We start from the raw sequence: 27,347 nt of genomic DNA, 5'->3' as shown, positions 1-27,347 counted from the left end.
TATTTTTTTTTTATTTATTTATTTTTTATTTATTTATTTTTTTTTAGACAGTGTCTTGTTCTGTCACCCAGGCTGGAGTGCAGTGGTGCAATCTTGGCTCATTGCATCCTCCACAGCCTCCTGGGTTCAAGCGATTCTTGTGCCTTAGCCTCCCGAGTAGCTAGGATAACAGGCATGTGCCACAATGCCCAGCTAATTTTTTGTATTTTTAGTACAGACAGGGTTTCGCCAGGCTGGTCTCGAACCCTTGTCCCTAAGCGATATGCCTACCTCGGTCTCCCAAAGTGCTGGGGTTACAAGCAGAGCCACTGTGCCAGGTCGAAGTCCAGTTTTCTTATCAACCAACTAGAAGACATGTTCTCTTCATAGTCAAATAACAGTTAACATGTGAGACACAACTATGTTGATCTACAATTGTGTTCTTAAGTGATAGAAAGCAATTTCCTTCCTTTTCCCAAGCAAAACATTTTCGACTCTTACTTTCTAGGAATGCACTGAAGAAAATCTCACATTATCAGCTTGAATTTCCCTTTCTGGCTTCAAGATTGTCAGCCATATACTTGCAGAATGTAAAAGCTAGAGGTACTCTTACCTCAAACTGTTCACAGATGAGTAAACTGAGGCACACAGAGGCAAAGCACATTGCCTGTGGTCACTGTTTGTAAATGACAGAATTGAGACTGAGGCTCATGTCACTTGCTCTTTTTCCTCCTGTGTCCACAACTTCTCAATGTGCTCTCTCATGCATCAAGAGGAAGAAAATATTCTGCACTGATGTGCGTAGCGGTGCTCCCCAAAGATTTTTGAAGTTGAATTTATTCCTTTAACTGGGCTTCCGCTGTCTAGCAGGCAGCATACTATCTAAACCCCCCTGCATCCATCAGATTCTCTGGGTCAGTGATTTGTAATGGGCACCTTTCCATAGCTGGGATAGAAGACAATCAATGCAAGGGGTTTACTTTCCTAGTTCCAGGAAAGCCTGGTAGGCCTCTTGGTCTCTCCTCACCCCATGGTGGGCTGCAGTTCTAAAGCCATGGAGTTTGGTGCTTCTTCCCAGAATAGAGAGTGGCAAATCTCTTCCCTATGGAGGCTGGTCTGCTAAACATTTATCTAGGTTGGCTCCATCTCCAACCTGCAGGGTAAAATTTTAGCCTCTGATATGGTTTGGCTGTGTCCCTATCCAAATCTCATTTTGAATTGTAATCCAAATTGTAATCCCCACATATCTAGGGAGGGACCTGGTGGGAGGTAATTGAATCATGGGGGCGGTTTCCTCCATGCTGTTCTCATGATAGTGAGTGGGTTCTCAGAAGATCTGGTTGTTTGATAAATGTCTGGCACATCCCCCTTCTCTCTCTCTTGCCTGCTGCCATGTAAGATGTGCTTTGCTTCCCCTTCCCCTTCTGCCATGATTGTAGGTTTCCTGAGGCCGCCCCAGTCATGCAGAACTGTGAGTCAATTAAACCTCTTTTCTTTATAGATTACCCAGTCTCAGGTAGTATCTTTATAGCAGTGTAAAAATGGACTAATATAGCCTCTGTCTGAAAAATACTTTTACCTTCAAGAAGAGGAGCAACTGTTAAGAAACTAACCCATTTCCATTTAACTTCATTGCTTCTCTAGCTTGTAATGAGAGGTGTAAACCAAAGACATGTACTTGCTAAAATGATCTTTTGTGGCTGAAAATGACTGTTACATGTACTAGTAAATAATTGTTTCTATTTCGGTTACGAACAAAATGAACAGGGTCTGCTTTTCATAATTGGCTTCATGACTGTGGGTTTTGGCAACAACTCTAGAGGAACACAGGGCCTGGAAGAGGGGCACAATCAAGCCACTGTCTGTAATAACTTAAGCAACAACAATGCAGTAAGTAAAAACCCTCTTAGATCTAAAATATTGGTTTTCTATATGTCAATTTCTTAGTAATTTCTTCCATTTCCTATCCACTACTCTTAGTTATTTTGATTTTTCTATATTTGGAAATAGGAACCCAATGATGCTGTCCCTGCGCATCTGTATTAGTCTTTTCTCATACTGCTGAAAGAGACATGCCTGAGGCTGGGAAGAAAAAGAGGTTTAATGGACTTACAGTTCTACATAGCTGGGGAGGCCTCACAATCACAGCAGAAGGCAAGGAGGAGCAAGGCATGTCTTATATGGATAGTGGCAGACAAAGAGAGAGAGCCTGTGCAGGGAAACTCCCGTTTTATTAAAACCACCAGATCTTGTGAGACTTATTCACTATCACAAGAACAACATAGGGAAAGACCTGCCCCCATGATTCAGTTACCTCTTACAAGGTCCCTCCCACAACACATGGGAATTGTGGGAGTTACAATTTAAGATGAGATTTGGGTGGGGACACAGCCAAACCATATCACTGTCCCACCCTCCTGCAGCTTCAATATCCTCCATGTTCTCCAGAACACAGTCCAGAGGCCTGAGCAAATCTCCCCAAGTCAACCCACTTCTCCAAGCACAACTCTGAACCTCCTTTCATGTGCTGCCACTCCAAACTTTTCTTTTGTTCCCTAATCTGCCAGACTCCTTCACACTTTCACACCTTTGCAGTATCATCTCCTTTTCTCCCCCAATGGTTAACTTCCTCTCTTTCCTTTCAGACTCATTCAGGCCTCTCCTCCCATATCCCCATCACAAAGAGTGTTCTTGATTCAAGCTCCAATGCATTACTGGGATGCATTCCTCCTGCTGCTCTCTAGCTTGGCTCCTAAGGACTTGGGATTAAGCAACTGCCATAAACGCGAAGTGTGTCCCTCTCTTGTCCATTCCACACACTGCTGTGCTGGGCAAAGCTCATTGTATGTGTTCACAAATCCTTGGTGAATTAATGAATACAAGAAATGAACCAATTGAGTGATTTTCTAAAGCACAAAAAGTATCACTTTGTTACTCATACCCTTAGAGGATCCTTTTAAACTCATTACTGATGGAACAGAGACTTTCCACAACTGGTCCCGTTCTCTCTCCCTAGCTTCATCTCTGTTGCTCTCAACTCCCTTTTTGTTCACACTCCACATGCTCTGGGGACACCAGAGTGTCTCCATCCTTTCCTCATGCTACTCCCCTGGTCTGAAAAGTTCCTTCTGATATGGTTTGGTTCTGTGTCTCCACCCAAATCTCATGTTGAACTGTAATTCCCAATGTTGGAGAGAGGGACCTGGTGAGAGGTGATTGGATTGTGGTGGCAGATTTCCACCTTGCTGTCCCTGTGATAGTGAGTTCTCATGAGATCTGGTTGTTTAGAAGTGTGTAGCACTTTTCCTTTCACTCTCTCTCTCTCACCGCCATGTGGATATGTGCTTGCTTCCCCTTTGCCCTTCCACCATGATTGTAACTTTCACGAGCCCTCCCTAGCCATGCCTCTGGTACAACCTGTGGAACTTCGAGTCAATTAAACCTCTTTTTAAAAATATATAGTCTACTTAGTCTTAGGCAGTTCTTTATAGCAATGTGAGAATGGACTAATACACTTCCCTTCTTGACTTTCTTGTGAACATCCCCCACTTTGCAAAACACAGCTCATGTCCTCAATGATCCTTTATCTGACTTTGCACAGCATAAACTGCTCTCTCTCCCACCTCTCCCACTCTCTCTCTTGCTCCCAGTGGTTTCTAAATTATGGGTTATGACTCATTAGTGAGTCATTGCATCAGTTTAGCAGGTCCCACCCAGAACTTTAAGCAATGAAATAAAAAATTATCAAACAGCCCCCATCACAGTAAAAGTACAAAATGTGTTTCAGTGTCTGTAAGTGTGTGTAATGGGTGTGTGGGGGTGCATGCTGATTCACAAATAAATGGATGAGTTTTGTAGTCAATTCCATTAGTTACTAGTATATCTGAGGAAATAGCTTTCCTCTGGGTGAAGCTATCATTCTCTATTACATGTCAACTATGTTGCTAGGCCCAGTGAGGGATACTGAGTTAGATTTGGGGTTAAGCTTTAGCTCAGACATAATTCTAGCACCAAATCTCCATTCCATTATTTTCTCTCGTTTCCATCTTAAGCATTCACAAGGGCATTTAGCATTGCTGCAATTCTTGGATCTAATGTCCTTAGGGAGTTGGATGCTTGTTCTAATGTGCCTAACAAGAAAGAGTACACTTTTCAAAGAACCTAGCTATTTGTGACAGTGACAGGCATTTGGCAAATAAATATTCCCATTCTCCAAGGACCCTCAGAGAGCCATAAGTAACACAAATTATAAATCTCCCATTGGTACAGTCAGAAAGACTGACTTTCTTTTGCCATGACTAGTCTGTCCATTTTTAGCTACCAAGCGTCAATTCCAGATTCTCAGATTCCTCTTCCTTTCTGCCTGTAGCTCTATCTCTTTGAGCTGTGATGCTGACGTGTATGTTAGATGAAATCAAGATAAGTTATTATATAGAGTGCAGAGCCTAGATGGAGTTCAATCTCTGGAATGAAGTTGGTTATTTAAGTAATGAATTGTCAGTAATGCACTCAGGACATAGAGCAATTTTGTGTGGTTTTCCAAACTCAAAACTGCAAAATACTTATGGAAAACTTAACATGAATTTGGCCACATACTAGAGTCTTGTGTTATGTAATCCCGGTCACATGGCTTGTATATCACATGGTTTTCTGGCGTTTTAATTTTGCCTGGTGGTGAGTGATCAAAGGCCTGTTGATTGAGGAAAAAACCCACTTTGATAGTCCAAAGGGATTTGTGTGTGGACTTAAGATTTCCGACAGCGTTCTCTATACTTTTCTCACTCAGAACATGTTTTTTCCCCCAAGAGAATTCTTTCAAGCTAAGGTTGCTTTAAAAACTAGAAAGGATAAAAAAGGCCCAAGATACACAACAGTAAGTCACTGGGAAAGCTAAAAAGAAAAACACCAGCATCATGCCCGTTAACACTAGCGGGTGCTGCACCCAAGTGCAGAGGCAGGAGCCCGGCTGCCTGGGTTCAGACTCCAGCTCTGCCACTTGCTAGTCTTGTGGTCCCAAAGAAGACCCAAAAACTCCTCTGTGCCTCAGTTTCTTCATCTGTAAAGTGGAAACAAAAATTACCTACTCTGTGGAGGTGTTTTAAAGAGTCAATTAGTAAATATACGCCAAATGCTTAGCTCATTCCCTGACATAAGTATTCTATCCTGTTACGATCATTAGCTATTGAACAGAGTTGAAAATGACTGTGTTCCATAGGAAGGCAGGGAAAGAATTTGCCACACCCATACCTGGTTGTGACAATGAAATGTATTCTTTCCTTCTACCCATTACCTACAAAGTAATGATCATTAAAGCATGTGAATTCAGGGAGGATTCTAAGGTCCAATACATGTTCATGGTGAGGAAGAACAATGACAACATTCACAATACGTGTTTCTCTTTTGATTTTTATTCCTAAGGTGAATTAGTCTTCTTCTCCCAGCTTTTTAAAAGGCGTAATTGACAAGTAAAATTGTATATATGTAAGGTGTACAACATGACATTTTAATATACATATACATTATAAAATGATTATCCTAATCAAGCTAATTAACGTATCTATTACCTCACATAGTTACTGTATTTTTTTCTGGTGAGAACATTTGGGATCTGCTTTCTTAGCAAATTTCAAGGATACAGCACAGTATGTTTTTGTATTTTTTTTAATTTTTGTTTCAGTAGCTTTTGGGGTACAAGTGTTTTTTTTTTGTTACATGGATGAATTATATAGTGGTGAATTCTGGGATTTTAGGGCACCCATCACTGGAGTAGTGTACATTGTACCTGAAGTTTAGTGTTTTTCTTTTTTCTTTCTTTTTTTTTTTTTTTTTTTTGAACTGGAGTCTTCCTCTGTCACCCAGGCTAGAGTGCAATGGCGCGATCTCGGCTCACTGCAACCTCCACCTCCTGGGTTCAAGCTATTCTCCTGCCTCAGCCTCCTGAGTAGCTGGGACAACAGGCGCCCCCCACCATATCCCGCTAATTTTTGTACTTTTAGTAGAGACGGGGTTTCACTGTTGGCCAGGCTGGTTTGAATTCCTGACCTAAGGTGATCTGACCACCTCGGCCTCCCAAAGTGCTGAGATTACGGGCATGAGCCACTGTGTCCGGCCAAGTATAGTTTTTTATTCGTAGCTCCCCACCCATTCTCCCCATTTTGAGTCTCTAGAGTCCGTGATATCACTCTGTATGCCTTTGCATACCCACAGCTTAGCTCTCACTTATAGGTGAGAACACAGAGTTTTTGGTTTTCCACTCCTGTGTTACTTCACTTAGAATAATATCCTCCAGCTCCATCCAAGTTGCTGCAAAAGACATTATTTAGTTCTTTTTTGTGGCTACTATTCCATGATATATATGTATTACATTTTGTTTATTCACTCACTGGTTGTTGGGGACTTAGGTTGGTTTCACATCTTTGCAATTGTGAATTGCGGCACAGAATTATTAACTATGGTCGCCATGCTGTACATTAGATCTACAAAACCTATTTATCCTGCATAACTTTGTACCCTGTATCCTGAAACACTGTACCCTTTGACCAGCATTTCCCTACTTCCCCATCCCCATTCCTGGAAGTCCCCATTCTACACTCTGCTTCTATGAGTTTCACTATTTTAGAGTCCACATCTAAGTGAGATCATGCAGTATTTGTCTTTCATTTAACTTAATGTCCACTTTGTTTAATCTATGTTGTAGCAAATGACAGGATTTCCTTCTTTCTAAAGGTAGAATAATATTGCATTGTATATATACCATATTTTTTTTTCCATTCACCCATTGCAATAGAAAGAACTTTGTTTTAGGCCAAAGGAAAAATCACAGGACACTCAGATATATGCCATATCTTGGCTATTGTGAGTAATGCTGTAGTAAATATGGGAGTGCAGATATTTCTTTGACATACTTATTTTCTTTGGATATATACCTCAAAGTGATCCCACTTTGAGGTGGATGCTGGATCATAGATAGTTCTATTTTTCTTTTTTTTTTGACAAAACTTTACACTGTTTTCCATACTTACTGTACAAATTTACATTCCAAATAACAGTGTACAAAGATTCTCTATATCTTTACTAATACTTGTAATTTTTTGTCCTGTTGATAATAGCCGTTCTAACATGTGAGGTAATATCTTATGGTTTTGATTTGTATTTCTCTAGTGATTAGTGATGTTGAACATCTTTTCCTTTACCTGCATTTGTATGTCTTCCTTGGAGAAATGTCTATTAGGTATTATTATTATTATTATTATTTTGAGATGAAGTCTCGCTCCGCAATCTTGGCTCACTGCAGCTTCCACCTCACGGGTTCATGCAATTCTCCTGCCTTAGCCTCCTGAGTAGCTGGGATTACAGGCACATGCCACGATGTCTGGCTAATTTTTTTATTTTTTATTTTTTTATTATTTTTTTAGTAGAGACGGGGTTTCACCATGTTGGTCAGGCTGGTCTCGAACCCCTGACCTCGTGATCTGCCCACCTCAGCCTCCCAAAGTGCTGGGATTACAGGTGTGAGCCACCATGCCTGGCCCAGGTCTTTTGTCTATTTTTAGGTTGCGTTATTTGTTTTTTCACTATTGAGTTGTTTGAGTATTTTATATATTTGAATATTAACCCTTATTAGATAAATGGTATACAAATATCTTCTCCCATACCATAGTTTGACTTTTCATTCTATTGATTGTTTCCTTGGCTGTGCAGAAAGATTTTAGTTTGATACAAATCTGTATTAGGTGGTTTTTGCCTTGCTATAAAGAAATACCTGAGGCTCCATAATTTATAAGGAAAAGTGGTTTAATTGGCCCATGGTTGTGTAGGCTGTACAAGCATGGCATTAACATCTGCTCGGTTTCTAGGGAGACCTCAGAAAGCTTCCAATCATGGCAGAGAGCAAGGGGGAAGAGGTATGTCACATGGTGAGGGTGGTAACAAGGGAGGGGTGCCACACACTTTAAAACACCAGAACTTGTGTGAACTCAGAGCCTGAACTCACTTATTATCATGAGGACAGCACCAAGCTATTCATGAGGGATCGGCTTCCATGGCCCAAACACCTCTCAGTAGGCCTCACCTCCAACATTGAGGATTATATGTCAACACGAAATTTGGAGTGAAAAAAATCTGAACCATATCAAATTCAATTTGCCAATTTTTGCCTGTTTGGTTTTTGAGGTTATAGCCAAAAGCTTATTTACAAACCAATGTCAAGAAGTCTTTCCCCTATGTTTTCTGCTATCTGTTTAGTTTCAGGTCTTACAGTGAAGTCTTTAATTCATATTGAGTTGGATTTTGAATATAAAGTGAGATAAAGATTAAGTTTTATTCTCCTGCATGTGGATATCCAGTTTTATCAACACTATTTATTCTTTGCCTATTGTGTGTTCTTGTGTTCTTGGCACCTTTGTTGAAGATCAGTCAACCATAAATGTGTGGATTCATTTGGAGGCTTTCTATTCATCTCCATTGGTCTATATGTCTGTTTTTATAAAAGTACTCTACCCTTTTTATTATTATAGCTTTGTAATATAATTTGAAATCAGATTATGTGATGCCTCCAGCTTTATTCTTCTTGCTCAAGATTGCTTTGTCTATTAAGGGTCTTTTATGGTTCCATATAAACTTTAGAATTGTTTTTTTTTTCTTTTTATATGAAAAAGCCATTGGAATTTTGATAGGGATTGCATTAAGTCTGTAGATAGCTTTGGGTAGTATGGATATTTTAATGATAATTCTTCCAGTCCATGAACATGGGATATTTTTCCATTCATTTGTTGTCTTCTTCAATTTCTTTCATCAATGTTTTGTAGTTTTCAGTGTATAGATTTTTCCTCTCTTTGTTAAATTTGTGTTTTTAACATTCTTTTACACAGAGTTGTATCCTTAATTTCTTTTTCAGATAGTTTATTGTCAATATATAGAAACACAATTGACGGTCAGGGCTACGCTGGGCCTGACGTTAGGTGAATTTGCTGCTTGGGATGGGCAAAATCAGAGGTCATGCTCCTTAGAAATGCATGATTTACCATTTTTGATTTAACATTTGTTTTATCTCATATAGGTACTCCTGCTCACTTTTGGTTTCTGTTTCCATGAAATTTAACCCTTTACCTTCAGTCTGTGTGTCTTTACCAGTAGGGTGAGTTTCTTGTGAGCACATATAGTTAGTTCATGTTTTAAAAAACCCATCCAGCCATTTATATCTTTCAAGTAGAGCATTTAATTCATTTACATTTAAGGTAAATATTGTTACGTGATGTTTTATTCCTGTCATAATGTCAGTTGTTTTCTAGTTGTTTTGTGGATTCTTTTTTCTCTTTGTGGCTTCTTGGAGTTATGTTGTATTGACATTTGAGTTCTTTTTCTTCCCCTTTTGTGTAATTGTTTACAAGACTTATAAGTTTTATACCTTTGTGTGTTCTATGATGTCTCTTTTTTCTTAATACAGGCATTTCTCACTATAAATTTTCTGCTTAGAATTTTTTTTTGCTGCATCTCGTAAGTTTTGGAATGTTGTGTTTCCATTTTTATTTGTCTCAAGACTTCTGAAATTTATTTTTTGATTTATTCTTTGGCCTACTGATTGTTCAGAAGTGTGTTTTTTAATTTCTACATGTTTTTGAATTTTCCAATTTTCCTCTGTTATTGATTTCTGGTTTCATATACCTGTGGTTGGAAAAAAGATACTTATTGTAATTTCGTTCTTCTTAAATTTGTTAGGACTAGTTTTGTGGCTTAACCTATGATCTACATGATCTATCCTAAAGTATGTTCCTTGGGTACTTGAAAAGAACGTGTAGTCTGCTGCTGCTGGTTGGAATGGTCTGTATGTCTGTTAGGTCCATTTGGTCTATATTGTTGTTCAAGTCTGCTGTTTCTTTTTCTTTCTTTTTCTTTTTCTTTTTCTTTTTTTTTTTTTTTTGGAGTTTCACTCTTGTTGCCTAGGCTGGAGTGCAATGGCACGATCTCAGCTCACCACAACCTCCGCCTCCCAGGTTCAAGCCCTTCTCCTGCCTCAGCCTCCCGGGTATGTGGGGTTACAGGCATGCACAACCAAGCCTGGCTAATTTTTGTGTTTTAAGTAGAGATGGGGTTTCTCCATGTTGGTTAGACTGGTCTTGAACTCCCGATCTCAGGTGATCCGCCTGCCTCAGTCTCCTAAAGTGCTGGGATTATAGGCATGAGCCACTACACCCAGCCAAGTCTGCTGTTTCTTTATTCATTTTCTGTCTGGATGATCCATACATCATTGAAAGTGGGGTATTGAAGTCCCCTACTATTATTGTATTGTTGTCTATTTGTCCTTTCAGTTCTGTTAATATTTGATGTATGTATTTAGGTGCTTCAGTGCTCTCTGCATATGTATTCACAGTTATTATATCCTCTTGATGGATTGTCATTTTATCATTATATAATTATCTTCCTTGTCTCTTGTTTTTTTTTATCTTGTTTTATTTTGTCTGATATACATACAGCTACTTTTGCTTTCTTTTTGTTAACATTTGCATGGGGTATCTTTTCTTTTGTCCCTTATCTTTCAGCTTATGTAGACCTTTAAATCTAAAGTGAGTCTCTTGTAGGTAGCATGTAGTTGAATTATGTTTTTTTAAATTCATTTAGCCATTTTATGTCTTTTGATTGAATAATTTAATTAACTTATGTTTAAAGTAATTATTGCTAGCTTAGAACTTACTGTTCTCCTGACTATTTTTTAGTTCCTTTCTTTCTTTCTCTCTTGCCAGCTTCCTTTGTGATTTGATGATTTTTGTAGTGATATGTTTTGATTCCTTTCTCTCTCTTTTGAGTATCTACTAGAGACTTTTTCTTAGTGGTTATAATGAGGCTTATGTAACAGAAAACAGTCTATAGTTATAACATTCTACTTTGGCTGAGTGCAGTGGCTCACGCCTGTAGTCCCAGCAGTTTGGGAGGCCAAGGCAGGTGGATCACGAGGTCAGGAGATCAAGACCATCCTGGCCAACATGGTGAAACCCCGTCTCTACTAAAAACACAAAAATTAGCTGGGCATGGTGGCATGCGCCTGTAGTCCCAGCTACTCAGGAGGCTGAGACAGGAGAATTGCTTGAACCTGGGAGGTGGAGGCTGCAGTGAACTGAGATCACGCCATTGCGCTCCAGCCTGGGTGACAGAGTGAGACTCTGTCTCAAAAACAACAACAACAACAACTATATATGTGCATTCTACTTTAAGAGGATAAATTTACATAAAAATTCTACACTTTAATTTCTCCTTCCTCCACATTTTATATTATTGATGTCTCAATTTACATCTTTTTGTAATTTGTATTTATTAACAAATTACTGCAGCTCTAGTTATTTTTCAGACTTTTTTTTGCCAGAGTTAAAAGTGATTTGTGCACCACAATTATAGTATTAGAATATTCTGAATTTGACTATATTCTTATTTTTACAGTGAGTTTTATTTTCACATTGTTTGTTAGTGTCCTGTTGTTTCAACTTGAAGAATTCCCTTTAGCATTTTCATAAGGCAGGTGTAGTGGTAATAAACTCTGTTAGCTTTTGTTTTTCTGGGATAGTCTTTATCTTTTTTATTTCCGAAGGGCAGCATTTCTTGGTATAGTGTCTTTGGCTGGCAGTTTTATCTTTCAGCACTTTATCATGCCACTTTTTCCTGGCCTGCAAGATTTGTGCTAAGAAATATGCTGATAGTCTTATGATGGTTCACTTGTATATGAAAAGCCACTTTTCTCTTGCTGTTTTAAAAATTATTTGTCTTTTACTTTTGAGATCTTGATTATAATTCATCTTGGTGAAGATCTTTTCACATTTGAGGTTTGGTATGGTTTGGTTGTATCCCCACCCAAATCTCATCTTGAATTGTAGCTTCCATAAACCTCATGTATTGTGGGAGGGACCTGGTGGGAGGTAATTGAATCCTGGGGACTGGTTTTTCCCATGCTGTTCTAACGATAGTGTATAAGTCTCACAAGATCTGATGGTTTTATAAATGGCAGTTTCCCTGCATGTGCTCTCTTGCCTGCCACCATGTAAGATGTGACTTTGCTCTTCCTTTGTCTTCTGTCATGATTGTGAGGCCTTCCCCGCCATATGGAACTGTGAGTCCCTTAAACCCTTTTTCCTTATAAATTACCTAGTCTTAGATATTTCTTCATAGCAGTATGAAAATGGACTAATGCAATGTAAAAAGGGTTTCTTTGTGTTTCATCGATCTGATTTTTGTTTCCGTCTCCACGTTTGAGTAGTTTTCTGTCATTATGACTATAAGCTTTATTTCCCTTTCTCTTTCTCTGCTCCTTGTAGGATTCCCATTATGTATATACTGGCTCACTTGATGATGTTCCACAAGACTTATAGGCTTTGTTTTTTTCATCTTTTTTGCTTTTTGTTTCCCTGACCAGGTAATTGCAAATGAATTGTCTTTGAACTCACCGATTGTTTTTTCTGCTTGATTGAGTCTGCTGTTGAAATTCTGTATGGAATTTTTCAGCTCAGTCTTTGTATTCTCTGTTTCCAGAATTTCTTTTTGGTTCTTTTTTATGGTATCTGCTTGTTAACGTACTAATTTTGTTCATGTATTGTTTTCCTGATTTTGCTTAGCTGTTGTTTTCTTATAGCTCACTGAGTTTCTTTAAGTTGGTTATTTTGAATTCTTTGTCAGACCATTAATAGATCTTAATTTATTTAGGATCAGCTACTGATGCTTTATTTTGTTTTTGTTTTTGTTTTTTTGCTGGTACCATGGATCCCTGATTATTCATGATCCTTGTAATTTTGAAGAAGTATCTGAACTTTTGAAAAAGTAGGTACCTCTTCCAGTCGTTACAGCCCAGCTTCAGCAGAGAAAGCCTTATACCAGTTAGCCTGTCCAGGGATTTTGGACAGGCTGGCTGCCAGTGTCTGCAGGTAGACTTGCCATTGGAGTCCTCACATGGGCTGATCTGGTATCTGGGTCAGTGGGTGAAAGAGTCTGGAGCCTGAATCTGCAGGTGCTGGCTTGGTGCCCGAGGCCATGAGGCCAAGCCTGGAGCCTAGAGCCATGGGGCCTGGCCTGGTGCCAGGATTCAATGGAGAAGGCCTGATACTGTGGTGCATGGTGAATTTGGGTACTCAGTTGATCCTCCTCCTTCCATGTGAATGGTACCTCTCTCTGCATTTTAGTTTGGGAAAAAGATGACATGGGTAATGTGAAACTGTCCCTCCTACCATGTTCAATCTACTTTTTCTTATTTCTGTTTTACACTCAAGTGCCGTAATTTCTCTTCTGAATTACTTAGCCCTTGTGAAAGTATTTTCACGTGTGGACGCTCGTTCATGTTGATGTGTCTATAAGGGATGGTTGACATCATCAATTTCCATTTTTTTCTTATATATTTAAAATCGGGTAAATATCCCAAGCAAGTAAGAAAATTGATACTCATAGTGACCTCTTCAACAGAAAACCTCACACATTTGGTTTTGAGTTCTCAGCTTTGATTATTGTGAAAAAGACTGTAATGTGATTTTGTGTAAAAAGCCATATTACAGAAATCAATGATACCAGGGATATGTTGATATTTCCTACATTTACATACCTTTATTAGCAACGTCACTCTGCATCGTCACCTGCAGATTTCCCCCTAATGTTTAGGGTCATGGGTACTCTTGTCCCTGGGGACATTTCCCAAAAAATGTTCTCAGAAGAATGCAAATACCAAGAATAAAGAGTGTGTATTACACAGAACCTGATAGACCACCATTCATATTGTACATTCTAAGTGTCATATCTAGCTAACCTGTGTTTGGGGTCAGTTCACATAACTTCTGAGCAATTCCCTCCTTGTCACAAGTCATTAACTCCCATGATGTGTGATCACTCCTAGTTCTAAAATAACGATGATACTAATACTGTCATTTAAAAGATAGAGATATTATTTGAGTGTTCAGCATTTTGATTTGCAGCTCTATTTCCCTTAATCTGTTTCTTCTTAATTTGTTCATTCATCCAAAATTTCTTGTTCCTATTTGTCATCCGTATAACTTATGTCTGCCACAAGCAGTTGAAGAACACTTCTGGAGGGTCACGTGAAGATGCTGATGTAGAAACACAATAATGTGATGTGTGCATTAGGGTCTTTGAATGTATACTGTTTATGTATATCAAATAGTATGCTCTGTGGAATTAAAAAGAGAAATTATGGTTTGCAGAATACATTAGTTTAGGAAACAAATCAAAGTGATGACTTCTGTGACTGATTCCCATTGTTTGACTGTGTCCTGTGAAGAACATTAAGCAGAAGTACAAGTGGTCTATTATCCCTTCATGGGGTTTTTGCAGAAATTTCCTGCCTCCTCCCTTTGTGTCTCCTGCAGTTTGGGATGGAGCAAGGATGGGAACTGGGCATTCCAAACCTGCAAAGAGTGTGATGTCTCTCCAGGAGTTACCTTATCTCTGATGATGACGGGGTTTTGTGAAAAATCTTAGCAAAATAATATCATAGGTCATGTAATTGTTATGCTTTGATAATCTATCTTTTAAGGGGATCGGGCTGTCCCAGTGAGAAACTAAATCCCAGAGTAGAGACAAATTTAAAGTCAGAATATATTTCAGAGGCCAGTTACTTTGTGAATATGAGGCTGAGACCTGTGAAGTAAATGACCTTTCCCAGATCATACAGTAAATCAGTGAGAAAACCAAGAGACAGAATTGAAATTTCTGACTTGCAGTCCATTCTGCGAGGTTGCCTCTTTCTACAGCATATTTATTTGTTTTTTACAAAATTGTAAAAGAATGCCCAAACTTTTATACATGTAAATAACTCTGTTGGATGATGTGGTACAGTGTACCATGGCTAAAAATGGGGTTCTGTGGCTTAGAGCAACTTAAAATCTTTACCCTTCCTTCATTTGTCTATAAAATGAGTGTTGTGAATTTTCAATGGTTTTATACATACCTAACATGGCAAATGGAAGAGCTATTTTTTTTAAGCTGGAATTTGTAGACGGTATTGTATAACTAAGAAAATATCTTTCCAAAATATCTGCCCTGCATAGACCCAGCATCTGGTGATCTTTTTATTTCCTAAGCAGGAAAGCTTAAATGCAGAGAGACACTAAGTAAAGTTCCCTGACTTCAAATGTTCATGCTATTCATTTTCAAAATCAGATGTGTCAATTCTAGCTCTTTGTGTATACAAGCACCAATGTTCTTACATCCTATCAATTTCTAGAAACACTCCATTGCAATGGAATTTGAGACACAGATGGGACTTCTTTGGGTATCTATATGGGAAGGCAGGAGAGAACAATGATTGAAGAAATGTGCTTTGAGTCAAGACGGTCTGGTTTCAAGTCCCGTCTCTGTTGAATACTACTATGTGGCCTAAAGAATGTTACTTATACTCTAAGCCTCAGTTTTCCTATGTAAAAAATGAGACTAATAAATAGTATCTACATTTTTGGGTTATGGTGATAATTACCTGAGTTAGTGGAATAAAGTATATCACTCATTACTTGGCACATATTAAGGACTCAAAAATAATAACCATCAGTATTACTGTCTATCCTCACTCTTTACTCTTCAGTATAATTGAAACCTAGAGCATTTCAGCAACTTGCCCAAGACCACACAGTCAGTTAGTGGTAAAATCAGAAACATTACCCAGATTTCCTAAATATCAATAGAAGATTGATTATTGCCTCTAGTCAGGAAAAAAAATTCAGCCTAAGGGTATAATGTAATCAACTAATCTTCTCAAAGAGCAGTAATCTCTCTTGATTCCAATGAGTACTACAAACTATAGGGGGAGCCATGAATGGGAAATGTTTTTTCTCAAACTTGTATCATGCCTAGATAACTTTTCTTAAAGGCTTTTACCTCATGAGTTAGAGAACTATGCAGAAAAGTCCCAAAGATATTAAATAACACAGTTTAGTGGTTTCCTCAGGGGAATCTTGGATATAGAAAGAGATAAAGGCATCTCTTGCTGATAAAAAGAGACAGCCTCAAGGGAGAAGTTTAAGTTGAATTCCATAAAGCCAAGGCTTATGACTTCATTGTTGCAAAGTCTCTGAAGGATGCAGGAGGAAAAAAACATATTTCAATTTATTTTATATCAAAGTAGTGGGTTGTCCCCGAAACTACAGTTTCTGGGGAACTATAGTTTTGGGGACAGCTGCAATCAGTTGAGCTTTATAAAAAGAATACTGTTTGCCTTGTTAATGGAACTAGGGATACTAAGATACCATTTGGCTACCTATCGTCATAGGACAGGGTCTGGCCCAATGGCGTGATACAGCCAGCTTACACTGGCTTGTGTGAGGTGACTGCGCCTGTCTCTTCTCCAACTGGTGTTCAGTGACATCATGTTAACTCAAAATCAGCCGTGATGGGAGAACTTACACCACAGAAACTGACAAATGCTACAGAGTGGGGCTTTTCTCCCTCATGCCACTAGGGATACTCCCTACATAAATCATCTTAGGCAGGTAGGAATGAGTGAGTATGAGTGTGTGTGTGTGTGTGACAGAGAGAAAGAGAGAGAGCACATGAGAGAACTACTTTCTTTTTATAAGTAGCCTGGCACTTTTCATGTGTTATGATTTAGAAATGACTTTTTAAAAGGCATATACTCCCTGAAATGAATTCTGAAAAAAAATCTTATTTTCAATTGAATTCTTCATGGTTTATTAATCTAATCTAAAACAAAACAACAAAACCACAAGGGCAAATCTTATTTGGGAAAAAATAATGCTAGCCATTAAAATATAAAAGATGCAGATATGAAAGTTAGAAACTTAGAAAAAGTGTATCTGGGAAGGTTTTTGGATTTTTGCCCTTTGTGGGCACTGAAATCCGGTGAGAGTCACAGAAATGGGGGAGACCTACAGCTTCATCGTGTAAATTACAGACTCCCAGTGGTTTCAATTTAAAAGAGGCTTGATCAATAAGCCATTGTGCTTCAGTCTCACATGGAAGGTACTAGACAAGGTCCCAGTGCAGATGGAGGTTCAAATGTCTCTTTCATGACTGATAGAAAGGGAGGTGGGAGAACATTGGCCAATTCTGCTAACTGATTTGAGCTCACCTGCTCAGGTACCTGCAGTGCTGAAACAACTTGCGCCTCCTGCCAAGCATGGAAGCAGAAAAGAGTTGTTTCTGCAGATCACTGGGTCCCCAAGTGGAATGAACTGAGCCAGCAGGCCCAGAGCCTTCTCCTTAACTCTAATTAGATGCACCATTAATCTTTTCTCAGAAATAAAGGACAGGGAGAGGGTTACTTTAGCAGACAGTCCCTTTCTATAAAATAAAACATGAGGTGTGGGGAGTAAGTGTCCCCTCAACCTCATTATCACCCAAAGGAAAATACGAGTGTTATGAGAGCAGGAGACAGAGAGACCCAAGTTCAAATCCTGATCAATGACTTCCTGGTTAGGTGGTCTAGATAGGGTTTTACAGACTCTCTTGGCCTCAGGTTCCCCATCTGTAAACTGGGATGGTAATAGGCTGTAGTGAGATTTCATGGGGTGCTGCATGGAAAACCTTAGCCCAGCACCTAGTTTATGGCAAGTTCCCAATACAAGTCAGCTAGTGGGAAAATTATTGTGTATCGTACGTTGCATGTAGCTCTGGAGAAGACAAACGGTAGCACAACTCATCACTATGGCTGCTTGCTCAATGAAGGCCTAATCATTTCTAAAGGTTGCAAACTACACTTGAAGTTTTAATTAAGGTTAATAAATTCCATGCTGATTAGAACAGTAACAACCACTGTCTTTTTCTGTGGGGCTACAGCTATTGAGTTGGAGAATATTACATTATTGCCAAGGTCAACATCTCCTTAATGCCAAATTTCAGTGGGAAATTAGGAGGTAAGTTGGACAGTTCTAGAGTCTCAGGCCCTTGCTAAAAAGTGCATCTTTCAACTTTCCTCCTAATTCAGCCATGGAGCAGTAGGTAATCAACACTTCAACCTCCTCAAGAAAAGAGAGAAATGTACCTTTCTACCTGATTCACCTTGAGACATACAGGAAGACGCTTAGGGAGGATTCTATGTTTTGGTCAAATGGTTATGTCTATGTAAAGATTCCTTGTGTGTATGTACTTTCCTTTTAAAATCTCAAAGACTTATTCCTTATAGTTTAATGGTATCAGACTTAATTTGTTAAAAAAATTTACCTTATTTACCTAACTTATCCCACATCATTTGAAATCAAAGAAATGTGGGCTCAGTCCTCCACTTACAAAAGGTGTAACTGTGGGCGAGTTAGTCTTTCTGAAACCCAGCTGTTCCCTTCTGTAAAACGGGATAACAGCATCTACCTCAACTGGTTGAGGATTAAATGAGATGTACATATGAAAGCCCTGGGTGCTTTAATCGATAAGAGCACCTCTTTTGTCTTTCCTTTTTACCTTAAAATGGGGAAATAACCTTGTAAATTTCATGTGTTGATTTTCTAACAACAGACAAAATTTATTACATACATTATATTTTATAATTTAGTGGAACTGCTCTGACAAAATAAAAATAGCTGTACATTGTGCTCCCTAGGAAAAAAATGTTTAGCTGAGATGAATATAGACCACTGATGAGTGTTAATAAACTAGATAGTGGAGATTTCAAGGTAATAATGTCTACAGCATTGGTAAAGGGGTGACTCAAAAATTGTTTAATGGAGAAAAGAAACAGAAAAACTGCAGTCCAAAATGTTTTAAATTCTACCATTGCTTTCATTTCATTTGCAAGTCTCTGATCCCATTTTTAACGTATTATAGAGGGAAGTTTGTATAAGATGATATAATTTTATTATAAAATATTAATAAAGCACCCACAGGCATTATGAAAATGATTGTTACCATATCCATCCTGAATTGAAGCAGATGAGTTAGTGAGCACTGAGGAATATTATGCCGGATATATTCGGGGCTGCCTTTTAATTCTGTTTGCCAAGGAAAATGCCATAAAGGAAGAATAAAAGTGTTTTCTAGCCACTCATCTGCAATTAAAAGCAGTCCATCTTTTGATTATAAAGGTGAATTTCTGGGTATTATTTTCAACTCTTTGTTGAAACAAGCACTTCCTCTCTCCATTAACCTCCTGAGAGAAGGTGGTCTGCCCTTACAACTTAAGGCACATCTTAGAGCCTTCCATGTAATTTACACATTTCAAGTTTGCTAATGGGTTCTTTATATCAAAACTACCATACACAGAAAATCTTTCTTTGAATCTTCATCTTGAAAGAGACATAGAAACCTGTGAAATCCTCCATAGCTACTATTAAAGAGAAGGTTATATTAAACCGTGACTAAGTTAAACGGAGTTACACTTTTGAGGAGTCAGACTTTACCCAGAAACTTAATGACAAATGCAAGAGGATATCAAATTCAAATCCAATTTCTTTTTCCTCCCAGCCTTTTCAGATTAATGCCAAGAAAATATATGCAGAAGAGACACCCATGTCATTGAACAAGAGGTTCTAATATTACATAACAGGTAATGTAATTTCCCATTTTACTATTTGATAGTCCTGTCTATAGCATACTCAGAGGAACCCTTGGGGAGTTGAGGGATTTATGAGTTCCACAAATCTTTCTCAATGCTGCTACCTTATGTATCACATTTAAATATGGCTATTCTTCATTAAGAAAAATCAAACATCCACAATAGCCATGACAGCAACAGAATATTTATTGTGCTTCTCCTCCATTGTGCGATGCTTATTATATCAAAGGGTTTTTATGGTGTTGGAATTGTTCCTCCAGGGCAAATAGGTGACTAATGATTAGAAAGACTGGTCTATGGTCTATGCAAGGGGTCAGCAAACTATAGGACCAGACCCAACTCTTGTCTGTGGCTTGCTTTTGTAAATAAAGTTTTATTGGAACACTGCCATGCTCACTTGTTTGTGTATGCTGTTTTTACACTTTAAGAGCAGAGTTGGGCAGTTGAAGCAGAGGCTGTATGGCCTATAAAACTTAAAATATTTACCTTTACAGAAAATGTTGGCTGAGATCTGGTCTATGCTATCAAAATTACTGACATAAGAAGGTATTTCCTTATCACCCATAAAGGAAGGAGCAAAACAGCAGCTTGCTCTTAACAGCCTATTTCCAGAGTTTTGTTACCCTTTATTGGTGCCAAAGAAAGGAGAGAAGCTTTGCAAGGTGGTGTTACATTTAGAACAGAGTGTTTCACTGTAGTTACTTTATCACCAAAAAGACTCAGGCAGCAGTGAAAATGGGGATTTAAAGACACATTTGTCTGAGAAAGAAAAATGACATTGAGGTCCTTTAAGAAACAAGTAGATTCCAGTAAGAAAATACAGTTTATTCAAATGAGTTACTTTTACTTGCTTCTCCAGGCAAGTAGCTGAAGCTTTTTTGATTTTATTTTCTTTCTTTTTTAGAGGACAGGTGATATTTCTCTTTATGAGTTATTAAATGTGTACAATTCCCTTTAGGTCACTGTGTTTCAGATAAAACCATTACGGTTTCTTTTTTGCAATGAACTTCTCTTTTTCATGATTAAATGTGATGCTCTCTATTAAATATATGAGTGAATTCTAATTTATTGCTGTTTGCTTATTTACTCACTCATTATGTATTTGATTTGTGTATATTCACTCAATATTATACAGTGTAGTAATTATCATATGTGTTTCTTCTGTTTATCTCACGGGTTGCTTTTTCTTCATCATCTTTGATGGCTGCTGCTCTTCCCTCAGTCGTCTCAGTGGTGAAAGGCCCCACTCAGTCCTCGGAGTGCTCCTCTATCACTCACTCCTTTGATGGTGTCTTCCAGGCCTGGCTTTAAAGTTATTGATGATTCACAAATTTATATCTGTAGCCTGATTCACTCTGTTGCCTTCTACACTCTTATATCCAACTTTCTATCTAACGTCTCCACTTATAGTCAATATTCATCTCACACTTAACATTTCCAAAACTGAATCCCCAGTTGCAATGGTTTATTTTGTGTCAACTTTGCTGGCCAGTGCCCAGATACGTGGTCAAACATTATTCTGGGTATTTCTGCAAATGTTTTTGAATGTGATTAACATGTAAATGGGCAGACTGAGAAAAGTGGATTACCCTCTCCTACTGTGGGAGAGCCTCATCCAATCAGTTGAAGGCCTGACTAGAACAAAACCCGACCTTCCCTGAGCAAGAAGGAATTCTGCATCAGATGGCCTTCAGAGTTGACCTGCAGCATGCCTCTTCCAGGGTCTCTGCCTGCAGGCTCACCCTGCAGATTTTGGACTTGCCAGTCTCCATAATCAAGCGACTTCCTTCAAAATAAAGAGCTTTCTCTGTAGACACACACACACACACACACACACACACACACACACACACAATTGTTTCTGTCTCTCTGGAGAACCTTAAATAATATGTCAATCTTCTACCTTAAATTTGTGCATGCTCCACTCTTCTTTGACCCAGTTAAGAACAATTCTCAATTCTGTTCTTTGACTTGCCCAGGTCAGAAATCTTGGAGTTATCCTTGACTCTGTCCCTTTCCTCCCACTCCACAATCAATCCACCAACAAATCCCACTGGCTTTGCCTTCAGAATGTAACCAGAGTCCGACCCCTTCTCCTCTCTACTACCTCCTCCTTGGTCTGAGCTGTGGTCACCTTTCCATTGGATTACTAGTTCTTCTAACTAGTCCCCCTGCCTCTGCACTTGTCTCCACATTGTCTCATCTCACAGCAGCTGGGGTGATCAAAATTATTTACTAATCCAGTGAAAACTCCAGTAATTCATAATCTCATTTGGAATAAAAGCCAATGTTCCTAAAGTAGCTTCTTTGCACTTTCTAGAATATTCTAGACTTGGTCCTGTCTCAGGGTCTTTGCACATGTTGTTCCCACTATACAGCATGTTCCTTACCCAAAGAGTCACATGCCTCATTCCCTCACCTCCTTCCAGAAATGGCTCAGATGCTATTGGTGCAAATGAAACTGTGGTTTCAGACCATGAATTTTAAATCATTATAACTAGGTTCAAACACATCTTTATTAATCAAAATAGGAACCATTTTAATCAACACATTTTTGCCAATGAGATATAAGTTTGTTTATCACTGTAGCATAAAAATCTGTGCTTTGGGATTCGATGAACTCTTGGAAATACTTTTCTGCATCCTGCTGGCTGTAGAAGCGTTTTCCCTGCAAAAAGTTGTTGAGATGCTTGAGGAAGTGGTAGTCAGTTGGCGAGAGGTCAGGAGGGTATGACAGATGAGGCAAAACTTTGTAGCCCAATTCATTCAACATTTGAAGCGTTGGTTGCGCGACGTGCGATTGGGCGTCATTGTTGAGAATTGGGCCCTTTCTGTTGACCAATGCCAGCTCAACAATGCCAGCTATAGGTGTTGCAGTTTTCGGTGCATCTCATAGGTTTGCTGAGCATACTTCTCAGATGTAATAGTTCCTCCAGGATTCAGAAAGCTGTAGTGAATTATACCAGCAGCAGACCACCAAACAGTGACCGTGACCTTTTTTTAATGCAAGTTTGTCTTTGGGAAGTGCTTTGGAGCTTCTTCTTGGTACAACCACTGAGCTGGTTGTCACTGGTAGTCGTATGAAATCCACTTTTCGTGGCATGTCACAATCCAATCAAGACATGGTTCACTGTTGTTGCATAGAATAAGAGAAGACAACACTTCAAAACAAAGATTTTTCTTTTTTTATTTTCAGTCAGCTCATGAGGCATCCACTTATTGAGTTTTTTCACTTTTCCAGTTTGCTTCAAATGCTGAATAACCATAGAATAATTCATGTTGAGTTCTTTGGGAACTTGTTGTGTAGTTGTAAGAGCATCAGCTGCTATGGTTGCTCTCAACTGGTCTTTGTCCACTTCCGATGGTCTGGCACTCTGCTCCTCATCTTCAAGGCTCTCATCTCCTTTGTAAGACTTCTTGAACCATCACTGCACTGTACATTTGTTAGCAGTTCCTGGGCCAGGCCAAATGTGTTGTTGATGTTGGGAGTTGTCTCCACTGCTTTACAACACATGTTGAACTCAAGAAAATTGCTCGAATTTGATTTTTGCTACCATCATTTCCATAGTCTAAAATAAACAGCAAGTAATAAGTCATTAGCAAAAAAAAAAACATAAAGCAAGAAATGCCCACTAAAATTATGTATAACATAACCACATTTAAGAATGTATTCCAATATCAAACAGCAAATTCCGACAAAGCAAAAACCGCAATGACTTTTGCACCAACCTAATACTTTTGCAGAGACCTTCCCTAACTACCTAATTTATAATTGCTCCTCACTCTGAAACTTGTATTCTCTGTCTCCCTGCCATGCTTCATGTTTCTCTACTGCTTTATCAATTTCTAATATATCATAGAATTAACTACTTTTATGTTCATTCTTTTCTTATTTGGTATTACTTTACAATAACTTGTAATAATTACAAATATGCATTAAAACATACAAAATAATGTGTTATTTTGCAACATATTATTATCTATTTCAGCTATTTCTCTTTCATTCCATTTCTCCTGCCCCACTGGAAAATCAAGCCTATGAAGTCAGGAATTTAGTTTAATTTGTTCATTATATTCTATTACCTAGAATAGAGCCTAGAACAAAGTAGTTGTTCAGTAAATTGAATAAATGTCTCCAATTGCCTTCTGTATGCATGGTTCTTTACTGGGATGTTGGGACTACAAGAGCATTGTGAGACATGATTCTTACCCTTCAATTATTTATTATTTGGCTGTCCCAACTAACATTTTTTCTAGAAGAATGCAGAGGAAATTATTCCTCTATGACTAGAGGGAAAGTGCTCAAAAACATACTCAACAGAAAGAATTAAATGTCCAGGTATGTGGAGCAATATTTGATTATCTGAAGGAAATAAATGCTGAAGGATTTCAGAGAAAGCACTAAAGTGTTGGAGAAAGACTCCATGAGGGAGAAGGACAAAGGAGAAGGGTTCTGAAGTACGGGAGAGTTGAAATAGGAAAGGGCTATTGTGGGACACGGAGGTGAGATCTGCTCTACGTGGGCTGGTTCATGGTCCCAGTGATTGTCCTTGTGCTTTTTATCTTCCAAGCTGTAGGCCTTAGGACTCAGACCACATCCTTCTCTTCCTTGAAGATGCTGTTCACCACTACCACCAGCAGCACCAGCATATCTGTTTAATCCAGAGGTTCTTTCTTCATTAGGCCTTCTGCGTAAAAGAAGAGGGTTTTAAGATTTATCTGATAGAAAGATGGTTGGAGGCTGGGAACAATTACAAATGGCAGTTGCAATAGCACGGAGGGATGTGAGATGATAATGGTGTGGCCTAAGGAGATAGCATGGGAAGGAAGAGGATGGATTCTTGCGGGTGGTGGGGGAGGCAGGATAAACTAAAAATGTGCAGGGTTTGGTGATTCGTCTGGCTACTTGTGATTAGAAGAGGACAGGTGATGTCATTAGTAGGGATAAAGAAGGAGGAAGGAATGATTTATTTGCATTTGGAGGTGTTCACAAGTTGTCTATAAGACATGTTACATGCAGGGTAACCATGGAACAGGCAAACAGAAATAAATGCCTTTACAGTGAGTTGTGTGTCTGGTGATGACATCCTAGGCCTGGAGTTAAGCATTTGATGGCTTTCTAGTCACAGGTGACAGTTATAGCAATGGTAAGATACAGGGCAAGAGTTTAAATAAAGCGAATGAGAAATCAAAGACAAAGCTTTTGGGGATCCCCAGGGTTTGGGGTCCAGATGAAGAAAAGGAACCAGCATGGAAAATGGAACTGAGCAGTGAAACAGGCAGGAGAAAAGTCAGGGCCGGGTGGTTTAATTGATGGAAGTCAAGCCAGCACGAGTGTCTACGCGCGTTAAGCAATGATGAGCCTTTAGGGAGAACAAGAACCGAGAAACTATATGGGCCATGAGTTTTGTCAAGATAAAGTGAAGGTATTTGGTTAAAGTGAAGATAAGAAAGGGTTAACTTTAAAGCAGAGGACTGAATGGTTTCCTTCTGAGATAGGAGGGTAAAAGATGATCTTGGTGTTAAAGTTGGGGAAAGCGTGACAGGAGGAAAGGAAACGATTTTGTCGGGGCCCTTTTGGTCACTGAGGGGTAGCTGTGGGAGCTGATCTGAGTTCTCTAAGGCCTTGTCCAGAAGGAGTTTCGTGCACAGGTGTGTGCTCCAAGGCTTAATGCCTGGAGGTGCAATTTTTATCCTCAGCTCTTAGAAAATGAAAGCTGGTTCACCAGGCAACCAAGGGAGGTCATTGATTTTTCTCTTAGAAGTGGGCTCCTTCTTTGCAGCTGGAAGGAAGTGGAAATGTGAGTCCTATCATCACTTTGAATCACTGAAAATCTCTGGTGGATTTTCTCAGCAGATGGTCCATTAATGTACATATTCTCACCAAAATGCAAGCTAAGATGATAAATTTAGCGGACAGATTTTCTATCTCTTCTTCCCCTTTCTCCCTCCAATGTGTTTTTTCTCCCTCCTTTCCTGTTACTTTATTTTTTTCCTTCTTTTAAAGTCATTTGCTTGCTGGACTGCGGATCAACGGGCTTCTGAAAGAGTCTCTACCAGGCAGGGGTGCTGCTAGCTGAGCATGTGTTCAAAGCTATCTCAAAGGTGATCTCTTGGGAGAAAAAAAGAGATAGAACATATCTATAGACCCATTGTGTGGCTCCAATTTCCTCTTTCTGTGCTCTGGATGGGCTGGAGTCTGTCTTATTTCATTCTTTTGACTGTTTGCCATTAACCCCTGAAGACGAGAAGAGAAACTATTGTCTTGGAGACTCAAATGTGGTCAGGGGGGCTTCCTTCGTGCTATGCTATCTTGAGACCAGACTCGGTTCTTTCCCGGGCACCACCCAAGCTCCGGCAAGCAATGTTGGTGTTACTGATGCTTTCAAGAGAAATTAGAGTAAAACTATATATTTGCATTCCACAGGAAAAAAAAACTCATAAAAATCATCTGAATACTTCTCTGTTTTTCTTCTTTTGGATTATTTTCTCCCATGAGTCCTGTTCTGAGCAACCTTTTCAGTGGCGGCTTTAGCTTTCCCTCCCTTCCAGCTCATACTCTAGCCCTCTCCCATGGTCCTCTTCTTAGTAGAATAATTTAGCTCTCTGCTTCTCCATTTGCAACCTCATGCTTTCCGCCTCTCTTAGTCAACAATGAATGTTACTTGGGCTGAATCCACCCTAGACAGCAAAGGGTCTGAAAATGATCAGTTTGTATTTGTGCATAGGATATTGTCACACAAGATCATTTTGGAAGGCTCTTATTTAGTGATAAGCCTTTGTCATTGAAGTTATATCAGAGTCCTGCTCCACCGTTTGCACACAGGGGAGCAATAAGGAAGTTAGAGAAATATGGCCATTGGGTTTCGATGAAAACCATACGTTTTTGAGAAAATCAGCCATGGAAACATAGAGTATCAAAGTTTCTTGCCATGAGAAAACAGAGGCAAAACATTACATTTTTTTTTTCATTTTACTTCAATTTCTGGGATACACATGCAGGTTTGTTACATAGATATACATGTGCCATGGTGGTTTGCTGCACCTATCAACCTGTCATCTAGGCTTTAAGCCCGACATACATTAGGTATTTGTCCTAATGCTCTCCCTTCACGCCCACCCACCAAGGTGAGTGTTGTTCTCCTCCCTGTGTCCATGTGTTCTCATTGTTCAAAACATGTGGTGTTTGGTTTTCTGTTCCTGTGTTTGTATTTCTGGTTCTAGATCCTTGAGGAATCGCCATACTGTCTTCCACAGTGGTTGAACTAATTTACACTCTCACCAACAGTGTAAGAGAGTTCCTGTTTCTCCACAGCCTCACCAGCATCTGTTGTTTCCTGACTTTTTAATAATCACCATTCTGACTGATGTGGGATGGTATGTCATTGTGGTTTTGTTTGCATTTCTCTAATGATCAGTGATGCTGAGCTTTTTTTTTTTATATGTTTGTTGACCACATAAATGTCTTCTTTTGAGAGGTGTCTGTTCATATCCTTTGCCCACTTTTTGACTGTCTTTTTTTCTTGTAAATTTGTTTAAGTTCCTTGTAGATTCTGGATTTTAAACCTCTGTCAGATGGGTAGATTGCAAAAATTTTCTCCCATTCCGTAGGTTGCCTGTTCACTCTGATGCTAGTTTCTTTTGCTGTGCAGAAGCCCTTTAGTTTAATTAGATCCCATTTGTCAATTTTAGCTTTTGCTGTGATTGCTTTTGGTGTTGTCTTCATGAAGTCTTTGCCCATGCCTATATCCTGAATGGTATTGCCTAAGTTTTCTTTTAGGGTTTTTATGGTTTCAGGTTTTATATTTAAGTCTTTAATCCATCTTGAGTTAAGGTGTATATATTTTTGCACAAGGTGTAAAGAAGGGGGTCCAGTTTCAGTTTTCTGCAT

General features: G+C 39.0%; 1 protein-coding gene across 1 annotated transcript in view; it reads left to right on the top strand.

Annotated features, from left to right (window-relative positions):
* Positions 1–27,347, top strand: part of LOC107976907 (endogenous retrovirus group K member 16 Rec protein) — a 289,370-nt gene that overhangs the window by 82,136 nt on the left and 179,887 nt on the right. Inside the window, exon 2 of the transcript XR_008537667.2 lies at positions 19,366–19,447. The gene's annotated coding sequence lies outside the window, so the exon portion shown is untranslated. The remainder of the gene's footprint in view (positions 1–19,365; positions 19,448–27,347) is intronic.

The sequence above is a fragment of the Pan troglodytes genome, chromosome 8, assembly GCF_028858775.2.
Source record: "Pan troglodytes isolate AG18354 chromosome 8, NHGRI_mPanTro3-v2.0_pri, whole genome shotgun sequence".
Taxonomy (NCBI): Eukaryota; Metazoa; Chordata; class Mammalia; order Primates; family Hominidae; genus Pan; species Pan troglodytes.
Note: the sequence above shows the minus strand (reverse complement) of the source record. Positions and strands in the feature narration are given on the sequence as shown.